A 13,238-nucleotide genomic window follows, 5' to 3' on the forward strand; every position below is an offset into this window, starting at 1 on the left:
GACTGAGAGCACGTAGCATAACAAAGCAGTGTGGCTACAGATCATTGATCACGCAAGATTTCTGGCTTGGGGGACGAGATTCTAGTGTAAATCTTTGTGTGTGGTGTGCTCACAGTGTCTCACTCTTGGATTTATTATAATACATCCATGGTCTCACTTTACCCCGCAGCATTTGTCTCACTTTACCCCAACACCCCCATTTTAGAAAAAATGACCTCTCTTAGAAATTCAGGCTAATTTTCAGCCAGCATCATCACATGGTTTTATATGTTGGTAGTTCATAATCATGTATCATAGAAGTTTTTCTACCTGAATCAAGTTGCTTTGGCACAACAGTTGATTAAGTTGACAGCAAGAAAATTTACTTTTACATGCAAAATTCATATTTTTGTGAAAAAAACATGCTTTCCACAGCATCATGAGGTCCTCTTCTTCATAGCCATGGGGAAATGGAAGGGGCTTGAAAACATAATGGTCAGATGACCATAAATGTGTTCCGTTTTCTAGATATAGGGGGTGTCTCACATTACCCGGTGTCTCACATTACCCCACTCTCCCCTACGCTGCTAACGATGCGGACGAGGCCGCTCGTTCGGGCATGCTAACTTAGCAGCAGGTTAGCATGCTAGCTTGTAACGTTTTCATGCTTGCGGCCTTGACAAAACTTTCTGCCCGACTACTTTAAGGCGTGTGTTTATAATGTTGGTTCGCTATTGCATGTAATTCCACAATTGGACTGTCGACGTAGCCTTCTAAATTTAATATTCAGGCCATTTTAACTTAACATTTAAGTTACACAGCTGAAAGCGAGGGGGCTGCAAGCTAGGGGAGGGAGTGAATGAGGGATTGTGATGATTTAAAAAAAAAATGGCCCAAAACTTTGTTGTTTGTCCTACTACAACAACATATAGAGAAAGTATGACCAGTGGGAAAAGGGCACACCCTACTGAAATGGGCTACTGTATGCAAGTAAAAGTAAAGGGGAAAAACAACAACAAAAAAGGGCCTTGAGGGAAACTGTGGTGTACTCTGTGATTAAAGGTAATTTTTGCTAATAATAAAGTTTGTCTATATTACTGAGTGGTTGCACAGTGAAATCCTTGCATCTCATAATTTCTATACTCTTTCCCTAATATTTTAGATGCTGTCATGAGGTTGAATCCCAGCCCCACAGGCAAATGTCAACAGCACCATGGCAGACCACCTGAAACAGGCTGCAGGGAGGACTAGTGGTGGTGGTTTTGCATTCCACAACCTTTGTTCTAAACAATTTTATTTAGAGAAGATTTTCTTTTATTGTTTGCAGGGTTGGGGAGTAATGGAATAGTTAAATATTGAAAATACAGTATTTTAAATAGAAAATGAGTAACTGTATTGTGTAACAATTTAAATGTGTGTTTCCTGACACTGTTACTTTCTCTATCGTCTTGAGACTGTCTCTCCACTCAGTTACATATTCCATATGTACGGGATATGACCCCCGCTGCCTGTCAGGGCACGTGGATATTTCTTTAAGACACACCGGCTTGCCCGGCCACGCCCTATTGCGTAGCTATAAAGCGCCTGCGCTGGCGTGTAATCACTGATTGTTTGATCTCCACGTTGTGTGTCAGGGTGCGTGTCACAATCCGAGAAGTTACTACTGAAAGAGAAGCAAAGATATAGTGTGAATCCGCTTACTTGTGTGAGTCGGGGCGTCTGTCACTGGCAGCCTCCCTGGATTGCTGTATCCGAAGCTCTTTCTGTCTGTCCTTTTCAACAAAAAAAAAAGAAAAAAAGAAAGAAAAGAAAACCATAGCCTGTCTGGTCCGGCCGGAGGTCCTCTGGCTCCCAGCGGCGGTGGCTGTGTTCCTCCCGGCGTATCGCTCGCGGCTCGTGAGCTAACGCGCTTGGTGGATACACACGGACTGCGTCCGGTACTGTGCTCTCTCCCCAGCGTATTGCTCGCGGTTCGTCAGCTGACGCGCTTGGTGGTTGAGTACTGACTGGGTCGGCAGCGTTCCTCACCGGCGTATTGCCCGCGGCTCGCGGGCTGACGCGCCCGGCGGCGAACGCCTGTCTCCCCTCTCCCCAGGGAAAAGAAAGGGGAAAGCGTCCGGTATTGTGCTCCCTCCCCAGCGTATTGCTCGCGGTTCGTGAGCTGACGCGCTTGGTGGTTGAGTACTGACTGGGTCGGCAGTGTCTCCCATCGGCGTATTGCCCGCGGCTCGCGGGCTGACGCGCCGGGTGGATTCACGGCGAACATCATCTGTGTGGCTGAGCCGGAGCTCTTTGGCTCCCGGGCCGGCCTCGGCAGTGTTCCCTCACCGGCGTATTGCCCGCGGCTCGCGGGCTGACGCGCCCGGCGGCGAACGTCTGTCTCCCTTCTCCAACAGTTCGAGCACTCTCACCCCATCATAAGCGTACGGTTCCCACAGGGCCGGCACGCAAAGTACACTCACAAAAGCAAATTAAAAGCAAAGTTAGCTGCGGTGCTACAGGCTACCTGTAAACAGGAAGTGTGGTACTTCCTGTTTCCGGTCCTGGGCAGTATGGCAAGCCAGGAGGGCTATTGCTGTGTGGGCTGTGGGGTGGCCATGCCCCCAGAGGATGGGCATGATAGTTGCGTGCTTTGTTTGGGGCATGAGCATGCCTTGGCCTCAAGTGAGAAACCTCAATCATGCATGGACTGTTTTATTCTGCCCCCACATACTAGGGAGGCTCGGTGTCGTTTCTTTGCCTCAAAACGCTCAGGCCCTCAGGTTTCTGAGGGGCCGAGGCGGAAAACTGGCAGAACGGCTGCAGCTTCGGAGGGGAGGGGGGAGTCTTCAGGGGTCCGGCAGACTCCTCTGCTCCCCCTTCGGCCCATGGTGATCCGGCCTCCGCTCAGTTCTTTCCTGCCCCCGTCTTCAGGGTTGGACAGGGAGGAAGAGGCGGAGGAGGATGTGGATATAGAAACGGTCGCCTCCTCCGATGACAACGACCTCTCTTGCGCGCAGCAAACTGTGGACGACGCCACGAGGGGGGAGTTAGCTCACCGCTTTGAGGCGGTAATGAACAGGGCCTCCAGAGCTCTGGGGGTTTCCCTCCCTGCAAATCCTAGTGCCACGTCCTCTAGGTTTGAGGAGGATGCAGAGGTGCGCCCTGCATCAACCCAGGTGCCCCTCCTGCTTGATTTTAAGGAACTGCTGTGTCAGCAGTTCCATTCCCCAACTTCTACCCACAAGTGGTCTGCAGCATGTCGCCGGTTTTCTGACATGCATGACAGGGACCAGGTTGCTTGTGGGACACTTCCCCCGGTGGACCGAACCCTCAACCCACTGGTTTCCCCCTCCAGCTCCATCCTTGGCAACGCCACCTGCTCCAGCAAGAACTGCAGGCGAATGGATAGTCTGCTCGCTAAGCTACATAAAGCTATGGCGGTGCAGACCCGGTTGGCCAACACTGGGGCTATTCTGTCTCTTTACCTCCGTGACTTGTCTCGGCAGGTTCAAGATGACACAGGTGCGGGGGCGGAGCTAAACATGGCCTCCTCATGCCTCTCCTCCGTGATGAAGGAGCAGGCTGAGGCAGCAGGCTGTGCTTTGGCTTCCTTCTGGGTGGCTAGGCGCCACCTGTGGCTGTCTCAATCCCTGCTGCAGCAAGAGGATAGAGACTGCCTGCTTAAGGTGCCGGTGGAACCTCCCGCTATGTTTGGGCCCCATGCTACTGCTTTGTTGCAGCAGGCACAGGAGGGCCGCCGCTGTGCAAGGGAAGTTTCAGTGGGCCTTGCCAGGCGTACCACAGACATGGTCTCGTGGTCTCAGCCGGCACCAACTCCAGTGGCACCAACTCCAGAGGCCTCAACATGGCAAGGGGATCTCAGACCTGCGTTGGAGGCTTCCCGTCGGCGTGGGTACCCCCGACGGGGCAGGAGGCGAGGACCACCTGCCAGGGCTGAGGGGTCCTCTGAGCGTCCCCCAAGGTCCTGACAGCCACCAGGCCCTGGCCAACCAGCCTCCTCCGTCTGCCTTCCGGGGTATGGTTCGACTTGGGACTCTGCCTTCGTCTCGTGGTGGAGGGACCGCCTGCACCATGGGTTCCATGGTGTGGGCGGCCCCTCTCACATGCAGCCCGTGCAGAGATGTCTGCTGGGCTTGCATTTGTGCCCGCAGGGGTCCCACGGGACCATAGTGGCGGTCCCTTGGAGGCTTCACAGGGCCCCCAGTGTCGGCGGGTCCTGGCAAACATCAACATGGGCCAGGCTCCGGCGTGTGCTGGGCGTGGCCCGACCTCACATTTATTTGTCTCCCCTCGGCCTTGCGTCTTGCAGGCTGAGTGAGCGGCCGCTCCGTGGCCAGGCTGGCCCCTGCGTCTTGCGGGGCCATTGTCGGTCTCCTTGGGTTAGTCCTGCGTCTTGCGGGCTTCCATGGCAGCCCTTTCCCTCTCAGGGTTGGCCCTAGCGCCTTGCGGGGCCTTCTCCTGTGAATTGTATATATTGTATATTTGTACATAGTTCGTGTGTTGCACGTTGTGGTGTGGGATTGTGGTTGCACCGTCTCCTCACGGGGTGTCTTAAAGATCTATCCCGTACATATGGAATATGTAACTGAGTGGAGAGACAGTCTCAAGACGATAGAGAACGTATGGTTACATGGTAACCTTGGTTCTCTGAGTGAAGAGACTGTCTCTCCAGTCCTTAGGCCGCTCGGAGACACGTTTCGATCAAACTATCAGTGATTACACGCCAGCGCAGGCGCTTTATAGCTACGCAATAGGGCGTGGCCGGGCAAGCCGGTGTGTCTTAAAGAAATATCCACGTGCCCTGACAGGCAGCGGGGGTCATATCCCGTACATATGGAATATGTAACTGAGTGGAGAGACAGTCTCTTCACTCAGAGAACCAAGGTTACCATGTAACCATACGGTCTCAAGTAAGATTACTTGAAGGACTTTAATGTGTTATTTGCTCAAGAAGACTTTTTCTGTATATTTTGTGACTCTTTTTTCCCTCAAATATTGCTACTGTTTTCTAGAAAAATCCCCCATGTCTGATTGTTAGTGTTGTACTGTATTGGCATATTTCATAAATGTGTCTGTATTTAACACTGTTGATTTTCAATATTTGAATAAATTCAAGTTTATAGTAGCCTTTGTCCTTACTGTAAACTGTTGACAAAGTAGATAGGCTGGTGGTTGAATTGGTATCCTATAGTCAGCAACTATATATTGAGTATATAGTGAGCATTTTTACGTTTAATAGACGTTTTTTAAACGTCTATGTTGAAAACTCGTTCAAAATTGGTTGAAAAGTGAAAGTTTTTTCACCGGCTATATGTAGACGTTTAATGAACGTTCATATTTAGACCACATTTAAACGTCTTTTGCAATAGTGCTTTCAAATGAGAAATTTAGACAAAATTTACTAGTTATGATCCACACCATAACAATATACTGTGTATGCACACTAAATAAGGAGAAAAAATTAAATATAGCATTTCCTGGTGAAATATGGTTTATACGTGAACGTTGAATAGACGTCCACAAATAGCCGTTGAAAAAACTTTCACTTTTGAACCAATTCTGAACGTCTTTTCAACGGTCGGCATAAACGTTTTTTAAACGTCTTTTCAACCAAAAAATGTTTGCTGGGATGTGTGTGGTTGCTCAGCCTCCATTGTTATGTTAGAGATGTTTACTTGTATGTTTTTCCATGTGAAGAAATGTGATAGTTTTTTGGGAGAAATAGTGCTGCATTTGTCAGTCTGCACTGTTCCTGACTGAGAGAGGACTTTTATGGAGAAGATGACCATTTAATTCACATCCTTTTTGTTTTATGTTGCCATCATACAGGAATAAACCTGAGTGTGAACCCAGCCCTGCGTCCCGTGTTATTGTGCACAGAACACAACGCAGTAGACCGTCCCGGCTACACATGGACTCCAGTAGCCTACTGCTGATACCGATGCCAACATTTTTGGTGGTATCGGAGGCATTTCCAATACTGCTATCGGAAAGGGAATAACTCTACTGGGAATGTTCCAATACGCTGACATAAGCAGAGAAATTATTAAAAACAACTGAAAACAGCTTCATTGTATTTTCTTCATGTGAACATGTGAATATGAGTTTTGAGATTTAACAGGACAACATCCCATTCATGTACTCTAATCTACTTTGCCTTTCTTCTATGAAGTTCAGAAAAAGGTGGATAGGTTATAGCAGGAATATTGTACACTTGATATAAAATGTGAAGGTAATTATCTCCTCCATTATTTGGAAATGGCTTCTATGTTCCTAAAAAGAGTTCATGTTGTGACATTTCATGGTACGTAGCTTATCTTTGTTGGAAAATATTTATACATTTGATCCAAATGGGTTACTGGGAAAGACTATTACAGTGTAAGATCTTATTACTGTGTTAGTTATGTTGAAACTACCCATACGTTTCTAAGGAACAAAGCCCACTACAGTTTGCAGGCAGCAGAAAGGTAATTATGGGTTAACTACGGTGACATTTCCAGCAGTTGCCACATCTACCATCTTTCATCCAAATGGGTTATGGGCAAGACTATTACAGTGGAAGTTCTCATAACCATGTTAGTTATGTTGAAACTACCCATACGTTTCTAAGGAACAAAGCTCACTACACTTTACAGGAAGTGGAAAGGTAATTATGGGTTAACTACGGTGACATTTCCACTGGGCAAGACTATTACAGTGGAAGTTCTCATAACCATGTTAGTTATGCTGAAACTACCCATACGTTTCTAAGGAACAAAGTCCACTACACTTTGCAGGCAGCAGAAAGGTAATTATGGGTTAACTATGGTGACATTTCCAGCAGTTGCCAGATCTACCATTTGCTTTTGGGAAACAGATATTGCAGCTAACCATAAGGTAAGACTGTGGAAATTACAATTACATCAGGTTAATCACACTGAAAGTACTTGACTATATCATGGAAACGACAGGCTATTTACTCTGTAATTACCCAATACGTAGCAGTAATTCACTGCAATTCTACTACTACAACTTGTCTATATTACTAGAGTGTCATTTCTTTGCTATATTTCTTGACATTACCATGTAATTAATTGTTATTTCTGGGCTATATTTCTCAACATTACTACACAATTGACCATTATTACTGGGCTATTTCTACACAATTAAAAGTTATTTCCTGGCTATATTTCTCAACATTACTATGAAATTGACCGTTATTTCTAGGCTATTTCTTGACATTACTACGCAATTAATCATTATTTCTGGGTAATTTCTTGATATTATGACGTAATTAACGGCCTGGAAATTAAAGGGTTACCAAATAAAAGTTTTGTACTGTATGGTCAAAATGAGAACTACTCATACTTCTTCTACAGATAACTCCACAAAGGGAGAGGGAAGATCAGCTCCTTCTCCCAGTTCCAATAGATGACTGAGTTGAGACAGGATCACACTTTGAACTACAGTACACTCTCTTTTAAAAGCTGACATTAGTCTAACAGACGGTGCTGTTGTGTGAAGGATTCAGACCTTTTGTCTATGCCATCATATGCCACTCAGAACAAAATATTCAAGAGCTCAGACATTGTATCAAAGAGTCTTAAAAATAACAGTTAGGGTTATTAAACAATGACACAGAGGTTTGTGTACTATATTACTGTAAGGCAAACATTGTATAAACTATAAAAATCTGAATTATTGAATAACTCAGTGGCACTACAGACTAATGAAATAAACACATGATTTATGAAATACATCAGTGAAGTCCAACAAGTTAAACTAGAGATTAAAAATTCAGGATTTCTGAAGCTATTCTCTACCAGGATGTTTTTTAAAAATCATCAATCCCCTTGGTTATACAGAACTCATCAAGTTATTGGTTCAATACTGATCACACGCCCCATGTGTTATTGTGTGAAGAGAAGGACCTAAAACCACCTTGTTTAGGTCATGACATATTGGAGAATGTCGTATCCTGTAATGTTGCACTGTACTAGAAATATTTCATGAAATAAATGAAAAAAAAAAAGTTTACATATTTACTCCTTCAGTACCAGTGTATCATTCAGTACAAAGAATCTGATGCTCTCACAAATCCATGTGTTGTCACTGTGGGGTCCAAACTTTCCAGTCAAAGCCATTCAGAACTGGAACTAGAACTTTGTTAGGTTTGTTCTTCTGTTTCATTGATGTGTATGAAATGTAAGGCTGTTAACTCTCCATCTTAATGATATTGGTATTTTCAGGGTCACAGCTTCACAGTATAAACCAAGAGAAGTTGGAATCAAGGAAGTTTTTGTTTCCAGAGTTCACATAAAAACCAAAACATCATTATCTTATTGTACTGCCTGAGTTGTCAATGCTTGTCATGTTGTAGTATTGTGTGTTGGATGTTACACGTACAGTGACAATCAATTTCCCTTCAGAGGGATTAATAAAGTAAACCAACCAACCAATTATCTTCAACCCCTCGTGGTCCTCTTTTTGTCTTATATGATTTTGATTCTTTTCAATACTACATTTACAATTTTGGTACTGACAGTATGGTCCATGCTTTTTGAAAGTAAACACAGCTACTTTAAGAGATGCTCCAGACATCTGGAAAACGTTTCAAATATCTGCTTGAATATCTGCTTTGAAAGATGTTCGTGAGATATCTTTCAGTGACACCAGGAAACACTCAGCCTCTGCAGGTCAAAGACAGTTGTACTTTTTATTCCAACCTTGAAAGTGACAAAGTTAGACAGTCTGGCTTCTCAGAAAACAACACTACTGTTTCAACAGACATACAGTACAGTTATCAGTAAGAGTTATGTAAGAAGTAAATACACTGGGGTGATGAATTCCTTTAGCATCATATTGTTAATTAAGTCATTCCACTGTAAACATGATCTTGGTCAGAGTGGCAGTCAACCACGAGCTCCTCAATTCTGCAGAGTAAGATGACTGGAAGTGAATCGTTGTTGTGTTGTTTCCTGCTTCAACAGCAAGGTAATTGGATGGATGGTAAATACTTTGTCCCCATCAATCATTTACAAATAAAAAGGGACATTAAGTTCAGGTCCCCAGCATTATGTTTTTATTGAGGCTTATACAGCAAAGTTTCAGGATCAGGATAAACTTTATTGTCCTTTGCAGGAAATGTGTCTTATATAGCAGTGCTATCTATATAGCTAAGTTGCAAACAAAATCATAACATAAAACATATGTCACATGGACCCATAAAAAAATAGTTATAACAGAATAGAAGGTCAGCACGGACGAAGTTTCAAGGTCTACAACTATTGCACGTCCTAAATATTGCACCAAAAGGAACTAACATGATAGATACCAGACAAGCAAATAAAGTTTGAACAAGGTGTGTGTGTGTGTGTGTGTGTGTGTGTGTGTGTGTGTGTGTGTGTGTGTGTGTGTGTGTGTGTGTGTGTGTGCGTGCATCAAAATCCCCCTATGCCTTTTTCATTTTTATGTCAGTATTGCAGTGTTGTTCAAATGTGTTTCAATAAAGATTTTTGGGGTGGAAGTAGCTAAAAAACAACAACAACAAAAAATTGCGACAAAGTTGTTTGCCCGGGATGCATGTTGCTGTTGTTATATTAATGTAGGTTACTGGGGTTTGTGCCCTGTCTGCTCAGACTGACCAATGGATGTTAGACTTGTATTAAAATAAGTTAAAATCATTTTAAAGGTTCATGAGGCAAGAAATGCACATGCGTTTTAAGTTTTTTACTGCTAATGGGCGATGAAGCGTTCAAAACCAAAAAGAATGAGCCCACTCGCGTATCTCTCCGTTGCCTTGAACAGGCTGTGTGCTGCATAATGTGCTGCAATTCTGGGTCCGAATTTCCCGCGCTGTCCGCGGATGTGACGTCAAATGACGCTGCATGCGCGTCCTCGACAGCTTCGGCTTTCACAGCTTGCGCCCAGCGGTCGGCGGATGTCTTGCAGCCTGAACAGTTACGTGAGCAGCGAGTAGAGAAATAACGTCACTTTCTTACATTTTAATATTTTTTCATGCGAGAAAGTGACAGTTTAGATTCCCAATCTGTTGTCAGTTTATCCAAATAACGTCTGTAAGTAGGTTTCATCATCCAGAATAATGACAATAAAGATACTCTGAACTCTGCTCCGACATTTTTCGGAGGAGTGCAGAGCCACACACGAGCGGCAGCAGCGGCTCGTCACAGAGGCTGCAGCCGGGGAGCTGAGCTCATCGGCCGGGCAACAGCTGTCCTCCTCCCAGGGAAGAAAACCAGCCCAGTAACTTCCCCACAGGTTTTTAGCATAGACTGTAAAAAGAGGTTTTTAGAGGTTTTCTGCCGGCTGGTTGAATTATTTTTAGGAGATAGGATGCTGGTCTCATTGATGAAATCTAACAGTGGCACTGTGGCAGTCGCATTAGTTCATTTGAATGAAAAGTGAAGCAAGCAAGCAAACTTTATTTATATAGCACATTTCATTCTGAAGAAGCTTCAGGTGTGTGTGAGCAGCGCAGCCTTGGGGCTCTGTACGTACAAAAATCACCATATTTAGGCTACTTCAATAAATAAATAAATAGTTTTACAATGAGCCGATTGATTCATCCGTGGTCAGTTTATCCAAACAACGCCTGTAAGGACATTCTCCGACGTTTTCGGAGGAGTGAAAAAGCCATTAGAGCAGACGAGTGGCACCAGCGGCTCACAGAGGCGGCGGCGGCCGGTGGCTGACCTGATGCCCCGGCGGTCAACCTCCGGGTTTCGCAGTAAATTGAGCACTGTACAATGAGCGCGGCATGGCGCATTTACTGTTTATTAACAGCCAAGCGCGGTGTGTGTGTGTGTGTGTGTGTGTGTGTGTGTGTGTGTGTGTGTGTGTCTGTGTCGTGAGACAGCTGGTAGAGGGGCTGACTGGCAGAGATGAGAGATAGTGAAAGCTGTTCTTTTTTTCTGTGAGAGACTGCTGCGGCGGACACAAACCAAACTGTGGCGGCTGATTAATGGAAAACACTGGTATAGTAACGTTATGCCGTTTCCAATTCAGCCACAGTGTCACTGTCACAGCATCAGCTGCACTGCTGTGGAGAGTTGATGCGCGCTCCCGCACCAGCTTGGCTGATGGCTGCAGTAACCCTGACGGCCGCTACGGCCGTTGTATCGCTAATGAGTTTTATTCCTTGATCTTGCCTCAAGCTCCTTTAAAACTGTTGCAAAGTTATGTAAAAAAAAAAAAAAAAAAAACTCCATAAATATATTAAATAAAAGGTAGATGAAGACGTTAGATAAAAGGGTAAAAAGAAAAAAGAAAAAGCAAATCAACACAAAACTTTTTTCAAATGAAATTTGTGTTTCTACAGCTCATACATGTTGTATTTGTTGTCTTATATTTTTCATTTTGTATCGTTTCTGTTGCTTTGTCTCTTGTTTGAAGTTACTGTATTTTGGAGCAACCTGAAGTTTATCTTTCCTTCTCTTGTCCTGTCACAGGTGAAGCTGATAGTGAAGTTCAGAGCGCCCCCTGCTGGATCACAAGACAAACTGCTTTAACTGGTATGTAGTGATTATATGGCCAGGCCATGCTTGTAAAAGAGATTTTTTTTTTTTATCTCAAGCAATTTGCCTGGTAAAAAATAAAGGTTAAATAATTGTACAGTCTTCTACATGGAGGTCAGTGACCTGGGATCAGTGAGTGACAATTCATCATCCAACATTCATCTCCTCTGTGGGTTTGTCTCACTCTGTGTGTTTGGTGCTGAACCTGTGTTTTTGTTTCTGCAGCTGAATGATAAAGCACTAAGCTGCACTGTGTGTATGGAAGGTGCTAACCCTAACCCTGATTTGCAGTTTGTAAAACAAAAAATGTAATCCAGACTAATCCTAACCCACCAAGAAAAAAAAAAATACAATAAATTAAACATTAGTTTCTATTAAATAAATGGCTGCGCTCAAGAAGAAGCAGGACGGTGGATCAATCAGAGTGAGACTGACTCCAGATCAGACAGTGTGGCCATCATCACCTCCTGCTCTGCTCTCTGGGCTGAGGCAGCAGTTTGACTGAAGGGTTACAGTGCCACCTTGAGGCCACAGGCACAAACAGCATGTTGTCTGTTCACTGGCACTGCTGGACTTGATGTGAGGGGATAAATAAATCATGATTAATCACAACGTTGACCATCTAAAGTACAGAATGATCTTCAGGTAAAACTGTCTTCCTCCTCCTCCTTCTCTGCTCCAGTTGTCTGAAGGTCAAACACCAACATCACAGCAGTTTTAGAGATGAAGCCTGGAGCAACATTGCTTTGGTCCAGCAAGTCTGGATTAAAGTGAGTGTGATTACATCTTAGAAACTTCACTAGTTTACTGTAAATACTGAATCATAGTCATTATGTAAATTACTGAACCAGTAGATGGCAGCATTGTTATTAAAACTACACTTCCCTCTGTTTTCAGCATTAAAGCCTTAAAACCCAGGAAGGAAGCAGAGGGAACTTGTTCCCTGTTGTCTTCAGTGACACCATGGGTCTGAAGAAGTCAGGGAGAACGACATGAAACAGACCATAATAAGACACATGACAAGGGCCACAAGGTAAAACTGTCACATGTCTGAATCTAAGAAAATGAAACAACAGGATTTCATTTTATTTTTTTCAAAGAATTATTTGCTGAACTTAAACTTCTGTGATCCACTGTTGGTGTTGGAAAGTTTTTATTCAGCCATGCTTACCCTTATTCGTCTTACATCAAGATAGATACATTTATTGGTAACATGCAAAGCTAAAACCAAGGTTCCTGCATTAATAACTGTTTATAAGTCATCCATTTGGGAAAAAAAAAAAAAAAAAAAAAAAATTAACCTTTATTTAACCAGGAATAATCCCATTGAGATTCAGAATCTCTTTTGCAAGGGGGTCCTGGCCAAGAAAGCAGCACAGTACATCCACATCAAGTACACATTTGGACAACATCAACAAAACAAACATAAAAACCGCTAAAACAGTAACAGCAAATCAAATCATTACAGTATGGGGGGGGGGGGGGGGGGGGTGATATAGCGCTGCGCAATTAGCGCGCAATCAGCGCGATATAGTGCATTTACTGTGTGCCCGTGTCTGTATGTGTACCTGTGTCTATGTGCGGGCAGAGATGAGAGATGGTGTTTTGTTTTTTTAATAATCATGCTAGCGTTTCACCATCTCTCATCTTCGCCAGTCAGCCTCTCAACCTGCCGCCTCTCTCGCACGCAGGCGCACCTCACGTAGACACACGTGATCACAGTAGCATAAACAGTGATCAGTG

At 44.2% G+C, this 13,238-nt stretch overlaps 1 long non-coding RNA gene across 1 annotated transcript; it reads left to right on the forward strand.

The window, feature by feature from the left end:
• The first annotated feature begins 1,874 nt into the window (after positions 1 to 1,874).
• Positions 1,875 to 2,244, forward strand: LOC311004481. Its single transcript, XR_014596309.1, has 2 exons — positions 1,875 to 1,953; positions 2,075 to 2,244. It is a non-coding gene; the product is annotated as an uncharacterized lncRNA (long non-coding RNA).
• Positions 2,245 to 13,238: the final 10,994 nt, after the last annotated feature.

The sequence above is a fragment of the Trachurus trachurus genome, assembly GCF_905171665.1.
Source record: "Trachurus trachurus genome assembly, chromosome: 21".
Lineage (NCBI taxonomy): Eukaryota > Metazoa > Chordata > Actinopteri > Carangiformes > Carangidae > Trachurus > Trachurus trachurus.